This window comes from Sardina pilchardus, chromosome 2, assembly GCF_963854185.1.
Source record: "Sardina pilchardus chromosome 2, fSarPil1.1, whole genome shotgun sequence".
Taxonomy (NCBI): domain Eukaryota; kingdom Metazoa; phylum Chordata; class Actinopteri; order Clupeiformes; family Clupeidae; genus Sardina; species Sardina pilchardus.
This window is the reverse complement of record NC_084995.1, coordinates 10001166-10007738: the sequence shown is the minus strand read 5'-3', so window position 1 is coordinate 10007738 and position 6573 is coordinate 10001166. Positions and strand designations below refer to the sequence as shown.

Genomic DNA, 6573 nt, shown 5'->3' with positions numbered 1-6573 from the left:
TTTTAAATGGGAAAATTACCAGAAATCTTAGTCACTTTTAAACATGAAGCTAGCAGGCGAGAAGCTAATGGTCTAATCCGATTCAATGATCTGTGCTAGGCTGAAGCTAAAAGTTGTATCACCAGACTCACAGAATGGCTGGATGAACGGGAACAAGGTAAATATCGATTGTTTTGTCTCGAGGGGAGATGGAAAATGAGCGTATTTCCAAAAATGGCGAAATATCCCTTTAAGGCTGCGTGCACCTCATGTCCTGTTCAGACACAGTTGCGTGGACTTCTTACCTCAACATGGCCTGCTTCAGCAAAACGCCTCACTTCAGCCCTGCAGCCATTCTTCAAACTTCGATACGAACTCTCCCTACAGGGTGACTGTGTGGTACGTGGCCCACACAGACTCGTGGTGCCAGACAGTTTCCAGTCAAAATTCATCTCCCTGGCCCACGACACACTAGCCTAGAAATCTAGACGCAAAATATTTTTTTTATATAGGCCAGCCTGTCCAATCAGAACGCTCTATCTGTGTACAGAGTCCTTGAGCCCGCCTTAGCACGGTGACGACAGAGCTGCGAGGCACCTTTGGCTTCCGATCTTGACGCACTCGACGAGTTGGGTGTGAGACCGTGTTGCAACAACCATCGAGAACAACAAAAGATGGATGAGGCTAACGAAGCGAGCTCGTTTGAATCGACTTTGGAAGAGTTAGACTTTGGCTTTTCTTTGAAGGTTGAGCAGAAAGAAGCACTCAAGTCATTCGTTTTAAAGAAGGATGTATTTGCCGTTTTGCCGACCGGCTGCAATTGGTCACAAGTGCTGGCCTATTACGTGCAGAGTAGTTTGAAAGACACCGGTTCATCCCACCCACAGGCTTCAGCTCTGTGAATGGTCCGACTCCAGACTATACATTTCTGTATAGTTTGGCTTGCCAAGCTAACGACGCACACCAAGGCATAGTGAGGACAGAGCAAAGACTCAGAGAAGCATACTGGTGGCCTGGCATGGATGCTCAGGTAGAGACTGCTATCAAATCATGCACCACATGTCAGTCCCATGACAAGTCAGCAGTCACACACACTCCTCCTCTACAGCCTGTGCCATATCCTGATGGTGCCTGGGAGAAGGTCACAATAGACAAAGTGGGGCCTTAAGAAAGAGCACCCATAGATTGCCACTTTGCAGTTACACTAATTTATGGAAGCATATGTGTTCCGAAATTCAAATGACAATGCATTCTGCAATATGCAATTCTAAAAGACATTATTAAGCAATTGCCAATTAATTATGCAATTTAATATTGCAATTTGCAATACTTTCTTTCAAAATGTATTTTAATATGTGAAGTGACAATGCAATCATCAAATCAATTTGATTTATTTTGGTTAAAAACTTTGAATAAACATGGATTGAATTGCATTCCATTTTGCCATGGTACTTTAGTCTCAAAATTCAAATGGCAATTAATTTTGCATTTCAATTTTCAATATTCAGTTTCATCATTTAATTGTCAATTACTTTTGCAATTCAATGTTCAAAATTCAATGTAAAATTGATTTTTTTTTTTTTAATTGTAATTGTTTTTTGAAAATGTTTTTTTTTTCTTTTCTTTTTTTTGAAAATGTTTTTTTCCTCAATTCCATCCCATGTGATGTGGATATTTTTGATTTGTGCACTATCATAATGGAACAATCTGGCATGGGTTTCCCAACTACTAGGTCACAAGCACTTGACTTGTATCTGTCTTTGAGGAATGCTGTTCGTTCGCAATTAGATTCGCTTATGATGAAACAGCAGTCACAATCCCGACCAAGGCCGTAGTCACCATAGACATTGAGGGGGACGTGTCCCCCCCAATATTCAGATACGACCAAAATGTCCCCCCCCAATATTCGGACATAGAAAAATAAATAAATAAAAAACGCTACAGGAAACCAACGGTAACGACCGCGATCTGAATTGTCACTGGCAAATGCAATCAAATGCACAAAATAGCTTAATAGTAGGACCTTCATTAGTAGCCTAGTACCTGGCGTGACGCACGCTTTCAACATCAATCTCACGCTCTCACACACACGCAAGAGATGTCGCCAAATCCATTCTTCTTTTTTATCAATCTGTTCACTTTCAGTTGACAGTTGGTGACTAGACTAGACCGCAGCATATTGTTTAGACAGGAGAGAGACAAATTTAAGGCATAGGTGCATGGGCTCTTTAGATCAACTACAGGTATAGTATCTGTCTCTACCAGTGCTTGAAGTGGGAAAAAATAAGTGCAGGAACTCTAATTTTCTGACATTTGACATTTGTGCGGTGAAAAAAAAAGTCTTTAGGATGTGTTGGTTGAAAAACTTTTTTTATTTAATAATTTTTTCAAGCACTAATCTATAGGCCTAGGTTACTTTTTTCTAATTAACAAATGGAATATGGAAAACCATTAAAACAACACGAACCAGACCAGTGCAGTATAGCCACTTGTAGGCCTAACAATAGACTGGGCTAATAAGGGCCCTAGAACCAGAAACCTTTGGGCTAAAGGCCCAGATGAAGAAAACTGTGAAATAGGCTGTAGGCCTACTTGTTACATTGATTTAATTAACAATAACTGGCCAAGAACAGAGATTAGGTCAAAAGTCAGAACAAGTGGGTAAGTGTGACTGTAAGTGTTCTTTCTATTGCTATTTTGGGTCCTGAAATGGCATTTCAAGCATCTGCCATGGCTATATGGCAAACAGGGGTCTGAATACAACTTCTGATATGAAAAATTTCACAGAGACGAATGGGTATGACGCAGAACTGAATGTGCCATTAATTTTTGTAGGTAACTGTAATTTTCAACGCTAATTATCTCGCGAACCGTTCATCACAGAAACTAGCGGCTAGTACCATTGGAAAGGTCGGGTTCTGCAGTTTCATATGATATGCATGTTATTTCTGTGCGATTTTCTCGCGCAGCAATAAGACCGAGAAGAATGGGTGCGGCCGCGGCCGCATGGTGCGTCTCTCGAAGAGGGCAGAGAGGGTCTACCGGCGGCCCGATGGTAATCTTCTCGCGGCCCGTTAGATTGAGAAACACTGTGATAGGGCACTGTTGTGGCTCGTGGGTAATGTAGTCTTTCATCGGTCTTGTGATAATAGGCGCGTGCAAGTTGGCTGCGTAGCACAAAAACTGCGCAGCACAAGATGCACGTGGTTAAAAATCTGTCCACGATGGTCTAGATGGGCGTGTTTTCGACTCGGCAGTCGGTATCACATGGCCTCAACTTATCGCGGGAGCAAGGCGTGGCCAGGCGGCTGCTCCGCAAAAGAGCAGCCGGTCTGGAGGTACTGCGGAGAGCAGCGGAGCCTAGACCCTGCCTTCATGACGTCAGGTCTTTGCCCTAATTGGCTTTTACATCCCTGACGTGTGTGCAGGTGTTTAGATGCCTCCCCATATCCACAAGAGTCCGTGCGGGTCCGTGCCTCGTGATTCGTCACATGGTCAAGTCTAGACCACGGGAAGTAGAGAGTGTACAACTTCATAGCAGCGTTTGCATCCCCGCCCCTGCTGCCACCGGCAGCTCTCGTTGCTGCAAAAGGTCATTTGGAGTTGAACTTGAACACGGCTATTGTCTATTCTCGGGCCACTGTGACTGTCACTGCGTCGTATCAGTTTCAGTAAGTACCGGAACGCTGAAAAAAGTGGCGAAACCCAAAAGACGAAAATACAGAAGTTCCGGAACTGCGTTCCGGCCCACTTCAAGCACTGGTCTCTACTGTACAATGTTTTCAGCGCAGAGAAATTATCTGAGACGCAAAATGCAAAATGCTCACCCATTATTCTCTATCGGATTGCTCACGAAGTTTTAGTCACACTGATATGCATGTCACTTGACAGAGCACGAGCTTTCTGGTGGTATCAATGTAAATTTAGCCTACACGAAATATAATTATATATTCTTCTATCTGCAACTCGCGAAAGAATCAAATTGCGCACCAATTATTATCTGGTGGATTGCTCACGAAGTTTAGGCTAATCACAAGCTTTCTGATGGTATTAGGCTACGTACACTAGTTGCTGTAATAAACGGTTCGCGAGAAAATCAACGTGAATACACAAAATGAAATCATACATTCCATCTCCACACCTGGCCCATCGCGGTGGAATAGCTCCCAAGCCATTCCCGAGTAATCCAGTTTTTAAATTGCAATAGGCTACATTTCTAGCCTACTTGTTCTCCATCTTCAGGCTGTGGCACAATCAAAATAATGAACTACTGCTTGAATATTGTGTTCTTCCACTTTTTTTTTTTTAAACATTTAGATAAACTACATAGGCTAGAATTAGAACATAAGCATTGCTTTCATATTCCTAGGTATAATTCTATTCTCACGTTCTTAAAGTGACAGGCACTCAATTTGACTTGACATTACAGTAAAGATAAATGTAGGCGAAGTCAATTTCATTCCCAAATCAAACTTATCAAAAATATCAAACTTCTTGACCTATTATCAATTTCAAAACAATTTTGACACCAATATTCTTATCATGTATTTTTAATTGGCTATGGCTCCTGACTGATGCAAGATAGATAGATATATAGATAGATAGATAGATAGATAGATAGAGATCTGATTCTGTAATTAGGTTAACTATTATTGTATTGAATGTGAGTTGTATCAGTCTACAACACCACTACAAATGACACTGGGAAATTCTTTTTTATTCATCTGGTTTAACTACTGTGTTTATATAGCCTATATGGTCTACAGTAGGCTATGGGCCTCCCTGATAGAGAGCATGAGCATGCTGACCTGGAGGTGTGTGAGGAGAAAAACAATTCTGAAATATTTGATCATTTGAAAAAAATATGGAAAATTATGGTTAAGAATATAATGTGTTGACATTTTGTCAGACCCCGCCACAAATTTGGTCCCCCCCAATGTTGACATCATGGCTACGGCCTTGATCCCGACATATTTCATTCCTTTATATTTTCTATAGCCTATAGGCTTACAATTTGATTACATTATTTGCCTATATATATTGCACATTCATACTGTATATTTTCAATGTTTAATGACTAAAATGTAATGTGTAAACATGTAAATAAAACGCGTGGATGACACCTGGGCATGTTTTTCGGCACAGCCTCTTCACCAATCCCCCCCCACCCTTATTAGCCCCTATATTTTAACTAGTGGTTTGATTTGCATGAGTGTGGCAAGATCAGTATTTTGAATAGCCTGACTACGCCACTCTGGGAATTTCACCCAGAGGAATGTTACTTCAATGTTAACAGGTTTAGTAATTGCACACAAGTTCGTTTACTGAATAGCCAGAGACGTGGGTCCATAATAATCTGTCTTTTATTTACACACACACACACACACACACACACACACACACACGCTTTTGAGTTTTCGGGGTCCAGCACGGAGAGAAGGATCCTCACGTCCTCTGTCCGAATGCGGATACCTGCCTCCAAACACTTGCGGTACATCCACCGATACCAATGATGTTCCCCAAGGCCTTGCTCCAACTGACCAACGATGAAGTTGACTCCGTCCTCTAAATTAGTGTATTGCCGTCTGTATAATCCTAAACCCTTAAGAAGCCTTTTCAGATGCCGTTTGCTCACCGGAAAGCCACGGAGAGCAAGTGTGCTCGACATCTCCTGATAGGTTAAACCCATATCAAAGTATAGCTTGATTAAATCGCTTCTATCCTTACTGGTTGCTGATTGATATAGCCAGCTGTCCAGGAATGATAATACCTATTAATTAGTATTTCGTTCGCACGTTATAGCTATATTGTGGCCACAATTAATATCTTTTTTGACCATGTCCCCTCCACGGCTCCGTAAAAATGTTTTCAATACTTTTTCAAATACATTTTCAAAAAACAATCAAAAAAAATGAAAACTAATTCAAATAATTTAACCCAAGATTGGTCCTCTGGGTCTGTCACCCAAGAAAGTTGGTGACGACATTGCCAAGGCCACTGGTGACTGGAAGGGTCTGAGAAGCTGACCATCCAGAACAGACAGGCAGCTATTGAAGTCGTGCCCTCTGCCTCTGCTTTGATCATCAAGGCCCTGAAAGAGCCTCCTCGTGACAGAAAGAAGGTGAAGAATGTCAAGCACAGTGGCAGTGTGGCTCTTGAAGAGATTGTCAGCATTGCCCGTGTCATGAGGCACCGCTCCATTGCCAGAGAGCTGTCTGGAACCGTGAAAGAGATCCTGGGAACAGCTCAGTCTGTTGGCTGTACCATCGATGGCCGCCATCCCCATGATGTCATTGATGACATTACATGTAATGCTGGAAAACTTGAAATCGCCTCTGAGTAAAATCACGAGTGGAGAAGTAAATAAATTTGTTACAAAAATGAAAAAAAAAAAAAAAAAGGTTTGGAAGGAATCTCCCCATGACGATTATGACAGGGGTCTCGTTCTGCCTGCTTACCAAAGATCCTACAGCAGAGCAAGATGGATCTGTTAACATTTTAGGATCAGCACCGTAGCCAGTGTCTGGGATGACACCTGAGCTTGTCAAAAGTGATCCATCTTGTGCTGTTGTAGAATCTTTGCCCCTTACGTTA

At 42.0% G+C, this 6573-nt stretch overlaps 1 pseudogene; it reads left to right on the top strand.

Moving 5' to 3' along the window:
• The first annotated feature begins 213 nt into the window (after nt 1–213).
• LOC134075269 (large ribosomal subunit protein uL11-like) lies at nt 214–6337 on the top strand (annotated as a pseudogene).
• Nucleotides 6338–6573: the final 236 nt, after the last annotated feature.